This window comes from Gallinula chloropus (assembly GCF_964237585.1).
Source record: "Gallinula chloropus genome assembly, chromosome: 1".
In the NCBI taxonomy this organism is placed as follows: Eukaryota; Metazoa; Chordata; class Aves; order Gruiformes; family Rallidae; genus Gallinula; species Gallinula chloropus.
The window spans coordinates 74,544,851-74,559,010 of record NC_140085.1 but is presented as its reverse complement, the minus strand read 5'-3'; the positions used below and the strand labels follow the sequence as shown (position 1 = coordinate 74,559,010).

Sequence of the window (14,160 nt, the reverse complement as noted above, 5' to 3'; positions counted from 1 at the left end):
CACACCATATGGCATCATGTTCATCTTACAAAGCTGGGGCAAGAAGGAGGATGGGGGTACATTCAGGGTGGTGACATTTGTCTTCCCAGGTAACTGTTACATGTGTGATGGAGCCCTGCGTTTTGGGGGGTGGCTGAACACCTGCCTACCCATGGGAAGGGGTGAATGAATTCCTTGCCTTGCTTTGCTTGCACAGGCAGCTTTTGCTTTCCCTATTAAACTGTCTTTATCTCAACCCACAGGTTTTCTCACTTTCACTCTTCTGATTGTCTCCTGCTTCCCATGGTGGGAAGCCGTGTAATGCTTAGCTGCTGGCTGGTGCAAAAACCTTCAGTCCAGGCTAGCTGTAATGGTACCTATCACTGATGCCAGTTCAACAAAAATCTATGAAACAATACCGTCTGGTTGGTCTTTATAGTGAATTTTGATATGAAAAGCATCTCAGTGAATCCAACACTACCTTCTTCCAAAGGTGGAGAGCAGAAGGAACAAGTGTATCGTGCTACCTACCTACATGAATTAGTTTCCTTTCTTGCAAGGCACAGATCTGAATGGATGGAGGAAAGAAAGGCAATGACACCACTTCTTCACAGAAAGAGTGCCAAGTTCTACACTGCACCAAGGGCAAACAAAAGAATGGAGGAAACGTGGCTTTTCTGAGGAAAACCCAAACAGTTCTCGTACGCCGTTCAGAACACTTTAATCACCACGCAGCTGACAAGCTTTACTCACACTGAAGAGACCCTCTTCCCAGATAATCTGCTGTAAAAAGCCAAAGCTGCATTTTATTTTGTTAGCAATATCCTCCTCTCATGCCCTTCTTTCTTCAATCCACAGAGCTCAAGTACTGCATGCAGGGAAAGAGGATGCCTTCAACCCTGACTTTAAAAGGAAAACACACAAAGAATTTGCCTTTTCAAAGTGAATGAGGCAGATTAGTGTCATGTTTGAGGTCCCATTCAGCATCCAGTCCGGTGTGCAATCACTGTGAATTGGTCTTTTGAAAATAATACTTCAAGACCCTACAAAGGAGGGGAAAAATGTATTTCTGCCTTTGCATGTTAGGAAAAAAGCTAGAAAGTCAAACTAAGGGTTAGATCCTCTTGTTAGACAGGCACAGAAAGTTCTCCTAACTGCCTACACCAGCACAAAGCAAATAAAATAATTCCAAATACCATCTTGCTGCAAAATGAAAATGATGCATTTTCCTTTCAAGTCAAATCAAACAGCTGGGGAATAACACAGTATGGGTATCTCTCTCTCTCTCCCCCTTCCCACCCACTTTCTCCCAGTGTGCTAAACATTTACTTACATTGACCATCACTCAGTACACCCATGCAAAGCTAGACTACTAAGTGGAGGACCTTCAACCCTTCGAGTAAGGTTGAAAGGCTGAGTGAACTGGGGCTGTTCAGCCTTGAGAAAAGAAGACTGAGAGGGGATCTGATCAGTGTTTATAAATATCTGAAGTGTGGGAGACAAAGGGAAATGGCCAGCCTCTTTTCAGTGGTCTGTGGGGACAGGACAAGGGGCAATGGCTGCAAGTTAGAGCACAGGAAGTTCTGCACCAACATGCGGAAGAACTTCTTCACAGTGAGGGTGACAGAGCCCTGGGACAGGCTGCCCAGGGGGGTGTGGAGTCTCCTTCTCTGGAGATATTCAAGACCTGCTTGGATGCCTCCCTGTGCGACCTGTCCTAGGGAACCTGCTTTGGCAGGGGGGTTAGACCCAATGATCTCTGGAGGTCCCTTGCAACCCCTATGAGTCTGTGATTCTGTGAAGTAGCAGTTTCAGTTAAACTGAATTTTCGCATCTTCTTCAACTTCAAACTGTGAAATAAATGACCTCATTCCTATCATCCTACCCTTAATGCTGACTGATAAGCCCACAACGACCTATAGGTTGTGCAGCCTCTTCATAGCCTGTGATAAACTTGCTCTACATCTCAGCTGCAAAGTCATCATCCGCTCTCTCACAACATGTTTTCAAATTCTTTTCACTCAGTTGTAGAGAGGTGAATATAAATAGAGGCAGAGCTATTTGGAAAGCTCAGGCATTCTTTATAAAACAACTTGAGTCAATAGGGTTACCAGCTGATAATTAAATTACTTAAAACTAAGACAAGTCCAAGAGACATTCTTTTCAAAAACTAGAGACAACTGCCGTTTGTCCCAAATGAGGGAGGAGAATTCCACTTTATATTGAAAAGTTCCTGCCCACCCTTCAAGATTTCAAGTCCACTCGGTATAAAGTTAAAAAATGTAGTGTCTTTTAGACAAGGAGTGAGACAATGTCTTGGGTGGACCTTGTTCTGAGAGAAAGTAAGGTGGGATTTTGCCTAGAGCATACATCCTGCTTACTTCTCAGCTATCACTGTGGTGCTGTACAGACACCACAGGGGATGGGATTCAACTCCCTCTGTGACCAAGGAATTAGTCATTGTCTCTACATTTCAGGATCTAAACAGAGGCAGGAAAGCAAAGGAGGACTCTGGGGGTACATATTATCGCTTCCATGTCACACTGTACTTCATTAATGGATAGGAAAGGATTTTAGCAAGAGAAAAGTTTACACAATTCAGCTTAGTATTTACAGTTGAAATGGGTAGGGACTCAATACTGTATGATCTCTGTCAGTGAGACAAGGTGTCATGGGTAAACCCATCTTCAAAACTTTTTAACTGCCTGATACTATTACTTTGAATTAACTTAGAGCAGGCTTGGGGAGAACATTCAGCAATTGAAAATAATACAGCAACTGGAGCAATTCAGCATTATTTTTGGGAAAGGTATTTTAACAACTACGTTTTGTAGGGTGCTGATGAAATGTAACTATCTCTTAGGAGTAGACAGCAGTCACCCAGCACATTCATGCAAGGCAATGAAGCAGCTGAAAGCATCTCAACACTGGTAGGAACTGCCCCATTTTTCAAAACAAGCCATGAGGATCATTCATGTACACAAGAAGTGGGCAGCAGCTTCTCCTCCAAGAGATCCCCCAGTAATCAGCACTCATAGTGCTCAGTGTTACCTGTCCAGACTTGGAAGTCTAGACCATGTTCAGCATGGATTTCAATCTGTCACTCACAAACATCGGGGGCCAGCAGCAGCCTTGCCAGCAAGTTGTTTCTTCTTGCTATGCTTTTATGTTCTCTTGGCTTTAATACAGTTATCTCAGCAGGAAAGGGTATGAGTCTCTGAGGTAAGGCATGCAGAAAGGTTACTGCGGCTTAAAAAGTGACTGACTGCACGTCAGCTAAGTCTGCAACAATGCAAGGCAACATACACTGGCTCAATAAAAGAGATTTAAGTTCTTAGTACATATGCACACAGTGACTAAAATAACGGGGTTCTGATCTTAGTTACAGCTCCAAAGTGCTTCCTGAATACCAATGCCCAAGGAAAAATTAACTTACCACCTCAGCAACCTAACTAAGCTAAATCAGGAGAGAGATAGCGGCTAGATGTGAACCCTGATTACTTTTGTGTCCACTTTGCTAGAAGTAAGTGGAGAGAAGCCTGAGCTCTGCTTTCATATGGTGCTGCCACCCTCAACCTGCTGACCTCCATCTTTTGTTGTCCTCTTTGAGGTCGCTGTATTAGTATTTATGTATGTCTGAAAAGCGTGGCTGGGAGAGAATGGTCACTGCCATATTGGCAGCTGCCAGTGTGTGCAACCAACCACTTCTCTCACCAGCAACCCACGGCAAGAGTGCCCGGAGCTTTGACTGACCAACAGAGAAAAAGAACACAAGGCAATCTCCATGAATCTTCTTTCCTTTTTCCAGTTTTTCCTTCCTCTCCCAATTCTTCCTCTCTGCTCCTCCCTCTGCCAGGACAGGTCAGATGCCAAGAACCTTCCCTAAGTGATGGGCCTCCTGTTGAACGTACAGTCTCACAAGGTTAGCCAATGGAAGACTGCAATCCTCGTATGCACGAGTGGTAATTTAAAGGAGCTGCAGATTGACAGGCACTGAGAGAAGAGGAAAGAAGAGAATGCTTGTCATGTTTTGAAAAAGACAACTGTGCATCTCCTTTTCATTACTTTTTATTACAGTGATCACAACTTCCTAATGAATATCAGTTTCTGTCACAAAACTGTAGCACATAATCTCATACAATTTGGCACGATTGACAACACAGCGGCCTCTCTGAGAAGAAAGACTCTTCAGAGGAGTCAATTATGGGAAAAAAATAACAACCGCCCAAGTAATCGAAACACTGGATAATTTGACACTTCATTTTCTACATAAACATATTTTCTTGATAAGTCATTTACTGGTTGCAAAAATTCTAAAAGCAGAGTATAAAAGTAAACAACAATCTGATACGTAATACAGTATGGATGGGAAGTGACAAAATACCATATTCAGAAAGAAAAGCAACTGTCAAAGGCAGCTGGCAATTCATGCCTTTTCTTCAAATCGTTCCCAGACAATTGCTACGCCGCATCCTCAGTCTGCTCTCCAGTACCCACAGCATTTTAGGTATTTCACAAACAGAGCAGGGAACCCTGTGGTAGCTGGATGTGAATACACAACAGCCAGCCTCAAGGCTGGCAGACACCCTTACAGTGAGTAGCCCTCTACTCCACAGATACCCCCAAGGCCCCACCTGGAGTATTGTGTCTAGTTCTGGGCTCCCCAATATAAAAAAGACAGGGATCTCCTGGAGAGAGTCCAGCAGAGGGCTATGAAGATGATTAAGGGCCTGGAGCATCTACCCTATGAGGAAAGGCTGAATGAACTGGGGCTGTTCAGCCTTGAGAACAGAAGACTGAGAGGGGATCTGATCAGTGTTTATAAATATCTGTAGTGTGGGACACATAAATGGCCTCTTTTCAATGGTCTGTCAGCAATGGCTGCAAGTTGGAGCACAGGAAGTTCCGCACCAATATGCAGAAGAACTTCTTCACAGTGAGGGTGACAGAGCCCTGGGACAGGCTGCCCAGGGGGGTTGTGGAGTCTCTTTCTCTGGAGATATTCAAGACCTGCTTGGATGCCTCCCTGTGCGACCTGTCCTAGGGAACCTGCTTTGGCATGGGGGTTGGACCCGATGATCATTGAGGTCCCTTCCAACCCCTATAATTCTGTGAACTGTCTTGCCACCTTGTTTATTTTAAAATCAGCTATATGCACTTAATCTGGTCCCTAGCGCCACAAAGGAAGAGAGTCTGCTCTTCATAACATTACTGTTCAGCCTTCTTCAGCACGGATATTGGACAGATGGATTCCTAAGACACAAAACTGCTCAGCCATTTATCTTGTGCAGTTTTTCCACAGTGCTCATCTTCCTACTCAGAAATGTAAAATGTGCCTATACTTCCAGAGGGATTTTAAATACCCAACAGCTCTCATCAGGGACTGGAGAAGCTGGACACGCAATGCTTCTGGAAACTAAGGACCTAAACAGGAGCTGCCATGTGATGGATTCTTCAAGATCTCTGGTACTTTGTGACCAGAAAAGACAGGCATCCATTGCTGCAAAAACCTTCATTAACCTGTCCATAAAATCTCAATACATTGTTCAATTTTGCCTATACAAGAAAGGGGGGAGGGGACAGGAGACACGTCAAAGGTTTTGCAAAAATGTGGCATTTCTTGCATTGTCTGTGTAATTATGAAGTTAGAGAGACAAATCTCTGATCTCATCATACTTGAGCATACTTTTGACTAGGACTTCTGATGGACCTGATTGTTTCAACTCCTTCCAAATGCCTTGTAGAAAACACTTCACTTCCAATGCAGTAGGACACAAGCCCTTAACTCCTCGAACAAACACTGAAGGATTGCACAGAATAAGCTGCCCTATGACCCTCTCACACACCTCTTTGAAACTACTTCTTTTCTAAATTTGGGAATTATCCACTTCTAGGCCAGAGCATTCCCACAGGATGCATCAGCTCCAAACAGGAAAGATATCAGAAGATTCAGAAGCCTCTGAAAGCCATCTTTCCTCAACAAACTCAGAAGATGGCCCATCCTCAGTTCCTCCTGCTTTCCCCATCATCCCCAAAGGAAACCTTTTGGTAACATTCAGCTGTGGATTGAATACCCAGGTAAGAAGCAACACCAGTCCCACCTGTATGCAGTTACAAGAAGCACTTTATCTGAGGTTTACCCATTCCACTATGCATAAGCCTCCTCTCACTTGCCAAAATATTCTACAGGACTGCAACAATCCTAAGCAATGTTTCCATGTCCTTTCCCAAGCACCTCAACTGGTGGGACAAGGGTGCTACCTCTTCCAGTCTTGGTCAAAGTTGCTGCTAGGCCCTAAGGAAGCAAAGCTCTAGGCATAAAAGATGACTGAGCTATACCTAATGTTTTAAAATTAAGATCACTGCATCAACTCTTATCTACCATCACCGCAGCTCCATTAAAACAAACTATCTTCTCTCACAGTGCACAACTCATTCAGAGATGATTCAAGGCTTAGCCAAGCCTCCTGTAGGAATACAATGTAGTCTGGCCTTGCCCCCAGTGAGCCTCCTCTGCCTTCAGTGCTGTTGAGGAGGAAAGGAGGAAGACAACTGTGCAGATGCGCGCACTCAGAGCCCCCTCAGTTCTCAAAGTCTGAAGCCCATTACTTACCACCACCACCCAGAGCACCTCCACCTGACTGACAACACTTACTCCTACTTTCCCACAGGCACCAACACACTTAGTCCCTCCCTGCCATGCCAACGCTTTTCACCATAGCTCTCCAGGCCTCCTTCTTCATCCACCTGATGAAGTCCCAAAGCCTCCTCAGTCCTCTCCTCAGTCAGTCTTCTTATTCCCCATGAAAATTATCTTTTGCCAGCTGTAGCCCTGGTATGGGCAAAACTTCATTTTGCCAGTGCTCTGAAGAAGCTTTAGGCTGGTCTCCAAGCTCACCGCTACATCGGGAGAGGTGTAACACGTTCCTGAAAATTCCACTTTCTTACCACCATCAAAGTGAGCTCCTCAGCAAGCCTGACTTTGTCTAACCCATGCCTCAGCGTCGGCACGTTTAGCCAGGGTTTAAGATGGTGTTTAGCACAGCAACTCCCTTCCCAATGACTGCTGAAGCAGGAGCCCTGACACCAAATAGCTTTGACTTTGTGGATTTCAGTGAGACCTACCCTACTGCTCCACCACAACCTGCTTAAGGTTTGAGTGCCATCTTAAAGCAAGCAGCACTGCCAGCCCCTGGGGACCCTCTGGCAGGGAACCGCACGCACAGCAGTGCCTCCTTACCAAGGGCTAAATTAAAACCCAGCGGCAGCTTTAATTCTCCATTTCTTTGCCTTTGTTGATTTAGCTACATTGCTTCATGCAATTTAATTTTTCCTGTGTGAAAAGTTATAGCCAGTTTTAAGACATATAATAACAACACTCCAGTACCTAAAGGAACACATTTTATTTCAAACCCTTTAGAGCTATATATTATTTGCCAGAGGCATTAAGCCTTACAGCTCTGTTTATGAAAGAGGTATTAATTTTTACAGGTTTCCTACAGAATTTGCTCATAAAGACTGCAGAACCTACCATAAACAGGCCAAAAATCACACTTTATTTCTTCATTAAACCATTTTTCATCGCTCAGTAACCAGCTGAGCTCAGGTACACCTTGCAGAAAACCTAATGCATGACATTAAGGGCAGAAGGTGAAGCCACTTATACATTTTATACAGCCCTTAGAACTAACAAGGTAAAACAAGGAGACAAAACCAACCCACAGTATGCAATTCACATACATTTGGTATCCACCACCTGAACGGATCTGGCCACCCCAGCCTCCACTTACCTACAGCATATCCACAAGCCCTCCCTTTTTGCGTGCAAACTCACCCTGCCCAGCCATGGTGAAACTCCACCAAACCTGACCTTCTCCTGACCTTATGCAGTTTCTGTTGATGTTGTCTATCCCCCAAAACCATGGAAGCAGCATCAAAGAACAGTTTTCCAGACAATGGAAAAAATACATACATCAGCATGCTGGCCTTGAAGGTAAAAAGCATCATGGGAATCAAGCCTTCTAGCTACGCTACATCTATGAAATGGATATTGATTCCTAGAAGAGCAATAGTCTCTGGAATCACTTTAATGCACAGGTCTCATGATGAAGGAAAGAATAAGGAAGAAAAAGAAGTGATTTGTGCCAGAGAATTAAACTCTCAGACTGACCTCCCCTTTGGTCTGACAAAATTCTGCACTGAACAGCATTTAGTCACAGACATCTACTGTGAAGCAACACAGCTAACTTTCCTAATGGTTACACCTTCTTCCTCTTGTAAACTCCTTTTTTCTTTTTCTTTTTTTTTTTTTGTAAACTGCTGGCATAAATTATTGCTCAGTCTGCCAGGCAGCCACTGCCTCATTAGCTCTGATAATCAAAGTATGCCTCAAGAACTAGACAAAAGAACAGCTAACAGTCACGGATGAAAGGCTGAGAAACAATATAGTCTTTTCTAATAGTCCTGGATGATATCTGGTCCTGCTTGGTCACAAAGGACCCACAGGAACAAAAGAAATGGCAGGTCCAACCTTGTTCTCAACCCTGTTCTAGTAGTAGTCTCACAACTGGTGCTTCTAAGCAGCACGCATCTATACGTGCAGCTGAGAGTGCCAGAAGATGACACTACCTGTCTTCTCTCTCAGCTGAAGCTGAGAGACTAAGGAGACTGTCAGGATGTATTGAAGGAGCAGAAGACTAGACCAGAGTGTCTTGACACATGGATACACAAAGTACTCCTTTGCAGAGACATGGTAGCCCACCAGGGCTGGTCTTCAGGAGAGAGTGAAGGCTTCCCCACTCTGACTCCTGCAAGGGTTGAACCCTTTGGGGTACATCACAACGAAGAAGCAAAGCTAACAGCAGGATGTAGGGGTGAGGCTTTTCAGGGTACATTCCAAACAACTGTTTCATAATCTCAGGACAGCTGTGAGCAGGTCTTTACTCCCGTCAGTCTACAGGAGGGATACGCCACCAAGCTAAAGATCCACACATAACGTGAAGGAGCTGGGATATCTGACTACCAGTTTGAACAGGTAAAAGGAGGCATCTGTTGAGCCAGTCAGGAACAACATACCTCATGTGAGAATCACAGAGGCAGGAGCTATTGGAGCTTATTATAGGTATTTTTTAAAACCTGCTTTTCAAAAAGACTGAGCATAGTCTTGCTTTGTGGAAGCCAAGGGAGCTGAAAGACTGATGGCAGTGGACACTAGCTCAGGAATATTGCAGTCATTTATGTAGAGCTGCTGAGGGAAAGACACACTCTGCAGATAATCTAAGCTTTGTCCCACCGATTTTCAAACTGGTGCCCAGCACCGAGACACATCCCAAGACATATGCAGCCTAAACTCAAGGGTGAATTTCCTTGCATGCCATTATTCCCAAACAACATTAACTAAATAGCACCGAGCTGCATGCCAAATGTGTAGCTTGCCTGCTAATACTACCATGTCATTTAATCTTTCAGGCCTGACATATGCTCTAGCTGCATGGTTTGACTAAAATCAGCTATTTGAAAGATCAATTGCACCTAGAGAAAGATGTGCATTTTAATTCACAGAGAATAAATAACCAGTATTGGACAAGGCAGACTGGCTCCTGACTCTGGAATGATACAGCAGGGTGCACTTATTAGGAAAGCAATGATTTCACTGGTTTAATTAAAATGGTGAGAGATTATAATGTTCTTGAAAGGTGCCAGAATGACAGCAGTACCAAATGAAGTCCTCACTTTCTCCTTAAGAAAAAAAATGCCTCTTTAGGATACAAGTAGTATATTTTGTAAACACCTTTTTTTTTCTAATAGAATCTAAAAGGGAAAAAACAAAACAGAAAAAAGCTTCAAATAGCCTCAAAAATGACTCAAAGACACTGAAAAAAAGAGTTGGTTGCAAGATTTTCAAGTCAACTAATTTTTAGGATGTGATCGAGGTAAGAAGCCTTTCCAAAAATATACATATTTTCCCTTTCCCGGATCCTACCTCGCAAATGTTTCCAGCCAACTTTCCCCAATCTGTCCTCATCAAATAAGGTCACACCTGAAAACTACATGCACATTAATTTACTTCTGGCTAAGGTAACTGACAGTGGCATTAAAATCAAGCTTTTTAACGGAAGCAGGTCATAACATTAACAGCAATGTAAGGCTCTTCTCAGAACCTTTGCAGAACCAACACAGAGAAACACGCACAGAACATCAAGGACTGCTTCAGCCATCAACGTGAGTCAAAATTTAAGCAAAAGATGGAAAAGGACATCTTGAGGTAAAAGGTTAATTAAGTCTTCATGCAATTCCCACTAAGCCTAAAAATACATGCCATTTTGCAGATTTGCTTCAACAGTTCACCACTTGTCACATGTACTCCCTTACTTAACGAATGGTTTTACTGAAATAAGTGGGTCTACTCAAGAAATAAATATGAAACAGCGAAGAATATTCCAGAATGCTGGTTGCAAATTTGATTGTTTCAATTTTGAGGTGTGCAACTCCAGTCAGGCTTCCCACAGCCAAGACTCACCTCATTCCTCCCCTCACCATTAACCTATTTCTACCCATTCCTAAAATCCTGACTTCAGATTTCATGACATGGAGCAGTTGCCAAACCAGCAGAGACACAAGCTCACCAGGTCCCTACAACTCCACATTAGAGGAACCAGATGCTGGAAGCTTTTGCTGCTACTGACCTGAAACAAATCAATGCAGATAATGGAAAGGCTGTATACCCTATCTGTCCCCAAATTTATTCACTGAATTTCCCATAGAAATCAATACTTTTTAACAAAACTTAAATGCAAGACCTATCATGAAAAATAAATAGCTTCTTAGCTTCTGTAGAGCTGCCACCTTGGATCTATTACAGCTGCAGAATAGGAACTATATGAATTTTCTGTTTGGTCAAGCCTCTTCTTGAGTCACTTGTCCTAGAACCTGAAAATCGACTGCATTTCTAAACAGGCATAGTTGTTGACAAATTATTGCTGTTAAATACCCATTTAATATTAACCTATGTACCTTTACAGTAAGATGGTGATGAAAACTAAAATATACAGAGCCAAGGTGGTATTCAGTAGCACCTTCCCACATTAGAGTCACAAGATCAGGACCCTATTTAAAGACATTGGTTTATACCAATGAACCATCAAGTCCCAGGCATCACAGCTTGCTTTCAGGGTTCATCTAAATTGGGTTTTAGAGCTACACTTCTAAGCTGTAAGCTCAAAGTATGAAATATGCATTCTTACTGAATCAAGCTAATGCCCAGACATTTGTGATGACTGGCTGGATACAGCTTTGCTCAGTGAACAATCCTACTGTCAGAGTGAGGGGATATATCAAGATGAAATTCCTGAGACCAATTTCTTTGTGGGGCTGTTCAATCCTCAGGATCCCCAGTGGATCCTGGACAAGGTGGGTTCAGTCTCCACAGGATCTTGGCAACACCAGTACCTTTGGGAACAAGCTTGTTTGACTAGAAGTGACTGCACAAGATGCAAAGCATTGTAGAATCAGACCCATGGTCTTTCACTTCCTCCAGAAGATAAAAAGCCCGAGATCATTAGGACACATGATCATCTCACACACAGGCCTGTTCCATCAACCCTAATACAGCAAGGCCTCCCCGTCACACACAGATGCAAACCCAGCCTCAGGTCAGATCTCATTTATCCTTTGCATCATCTACAGTCCAACACATGCAGAGGGCCGTAAGTCCCAGCCCACCACCACTCAGACAGAAAACATAAGGCCTCTCTGCACCTTCCTGTGGGCTCAAGCACAAGTTCACGAAGCCTGGAAAGACTGGACACAGAAGCAACCGACAAGGCTACAGCACAAGCCAGGAAATCCCCTGAGCTCAGGTCTTTCGAGCTCAGCGCGGACGCACCGCACCTCGCTGTGGCTAAGTGATACACAGCAAGGCAGAGAGCACACAAGCAGGTCAAGGGCTCAGGGTGTTCAGGGCCTCATTCAAACCTCCTCATTACCTTGTAGCAAAGATGCGATCAGGATGTGGGTGCAAGATGACCACAGAGCTGATTTTAAAGGACTGATACACAACAACAGGGTTGAAAAAAAGCCAAGCCAACAACAACCCTCCCAAAAATACCAAAACCCCACCACAAAAAACCCAGGAGAGAAAGGAAAAAAAGAGCGTTGCTAACACTCAGCTGGCTTAGAGCCCCGGGAACTACAGCAACTTATGTCAGGGAAACTCCGGTCCCTCTGGCCTGATTCATTCCTCAGCAGCAGGCTTCCACACCTAACACAGACAGAAGTTGTAAATATTGACATTTCAGCCACAGTAGTAGTAGCCTCCAGAATGTCAGCAACTACAGTACCTAGGGGTTTCTTCTTGAGCTCCCTCTCCAATTTCAACATGCAACTGAAGTTAATGCTGATTGGGTTTTGTATGCTTTTTCTTTATGAGAAGCACTCCCCAGGTTTGCTTGAGTAATATGTTTTCTTCAGGCATGAAGTTCTATGAGTTGGGTGCTCAAAAACACGAGACTAGGAGTTGCAAAACTGCTTAAACTGCTTCTAAACGATGCGTCCTTGTGAGATACCCATCTTCACAGCCTAACATTGCCCATGGGCAGCTAAGTATGATCCTCCAGAGAAAGAAGGAGGAATAGTAATATGCTTGGGCACAGCAGTTCAACACTTGGGATCATTCTGTCTCAACTGTCAAGTGAACACAGAGTTGATGTGTGTTATGACCTGTCAATCAGAAAAGAAGAAAGAGGTTGAAGACAAGAAGATATGACCATCCAAAGACGGGCATCCCTTTCTTTTGTCCAAGACTGCAGAATGCCCCTCCAGAAAATCTTACAGCTATTTCAACATAAGAACACCTATGTCTCCGCAGCAAAATTTCAATGCCTATTTTTAAGCCTAGACAGCACAGCCAATATCTCTATCTGGTGTCCCTTAAGATCACAGACACAATTTACAATGGTCAGAACTAGCAAAAAACCCTCTCTAAAGCAATGGGCTTTCTGGCCATATAGTTAGCAGGAAAAGGGGAACAACAACAAAAAAAACCCCAAAACACAATAAACCAACCCACAGTTCCTTTTGAACATCAGCGGAATGTCAAAGCCTGACCTAAACTGGTCTAGTGTAGATAAATATCCATGGAGACAACTACAGCTAAGAAGGAGGTTTAAAGAATCTGTACAAAGGCAGAAGCTAATCAAAGACATATAAAAAAATCCTGTGTCTTTTCTGCTGAAGGAATAAGAGACAAAACCAGATGTGTGACAAAAGTTTCCAACAAGTCTCCGGTCAATGGCTGAGCGTTAGTAACAAAGCCACTGAGCTTCCATTTGCATGGTGGTGACACTTTCTGCATTCCTTCACACTCATTTATTTCAGAGTAAACAAATTGATTTGCATGGAATTGCTACAGAAAGTAGTAAAATGGAGAGCAGGTCTGTCTGCACTTAATGGGTGGTTCTTTCCTCTTGTATAAAGCCTGAAAGGAAATCCTTCAACAGAAATAAAAGGGAATTAAGGATGAAACACAATTTTCTTGGTAATGAAGGTGAATTAAAACATTGAACGAGATGTACAACCAGGATTAAAGACTCGAGCAGAGAGAGAACTAAACAGAAGAACCACGTCTGTATGTTCCATCTTGCCAATATGCCAAGATCTTATCAGGAGTCAAACTGTGTCCAGAGCCATTTAAGAGGAGAGTCCGCAATGCAGTATTTCAGGGACAAAAAAGGAAAACATAATTCCAAGTGTCTGAACATACAGTCTTTCTCTAGTGCTGTAGAGGGACTGCAGCCAGCTATAGCATGCCTTAGTGTGCACAGCACTGCAGGAAAAACTTGCAGGGGGTTTCCGTAAAGGGTACTGGCAGTGGTGGAGGAAAGATCAAGATAACCAAGCATAAGGCTTCTTGGCTCGGAGATGACAATGACAGTCTGCACTTCTCCAGAGCCTGTGAACCTCAAAAGAGCTAAGTTACAAAGGACGGCACACTCACACAGGGCACCCGTAGGGGGAACTTAAGGCTGGGAAAATAATTGTTCTTGCAAACGAGACAGCTCACCCTTTCTGGTGCTGTGGGCCAGCTAGAAGTGCAATGACACATCAGCCACTCAGTAAAACAGAATATGCCACCACCCAGTCTCCTGGACCCTCAGCCTGCATAACTGTCATACCTCTCTTCCA

At 43.7% G+C, this 14,160-nt stretch overlaps 1 protein-coding gene across 3 annotated transcripts in view; it reads right to left on the bottom strand.

The window, feature by feature from the left end:
- The window catches only part of ITPR2 (inositol 1,4,5-trisphosphate receptor type 2), a gene marked incomplete at its 5' end in the record, with an annotated part of 263,069 nt that overhangs the window by 160,160 nt on the left and 88,749 nt on the right, over positions 1 to 14,160 (bottom strand). The gene's annotated exons all lie outside the window — the stretch shown is intronic.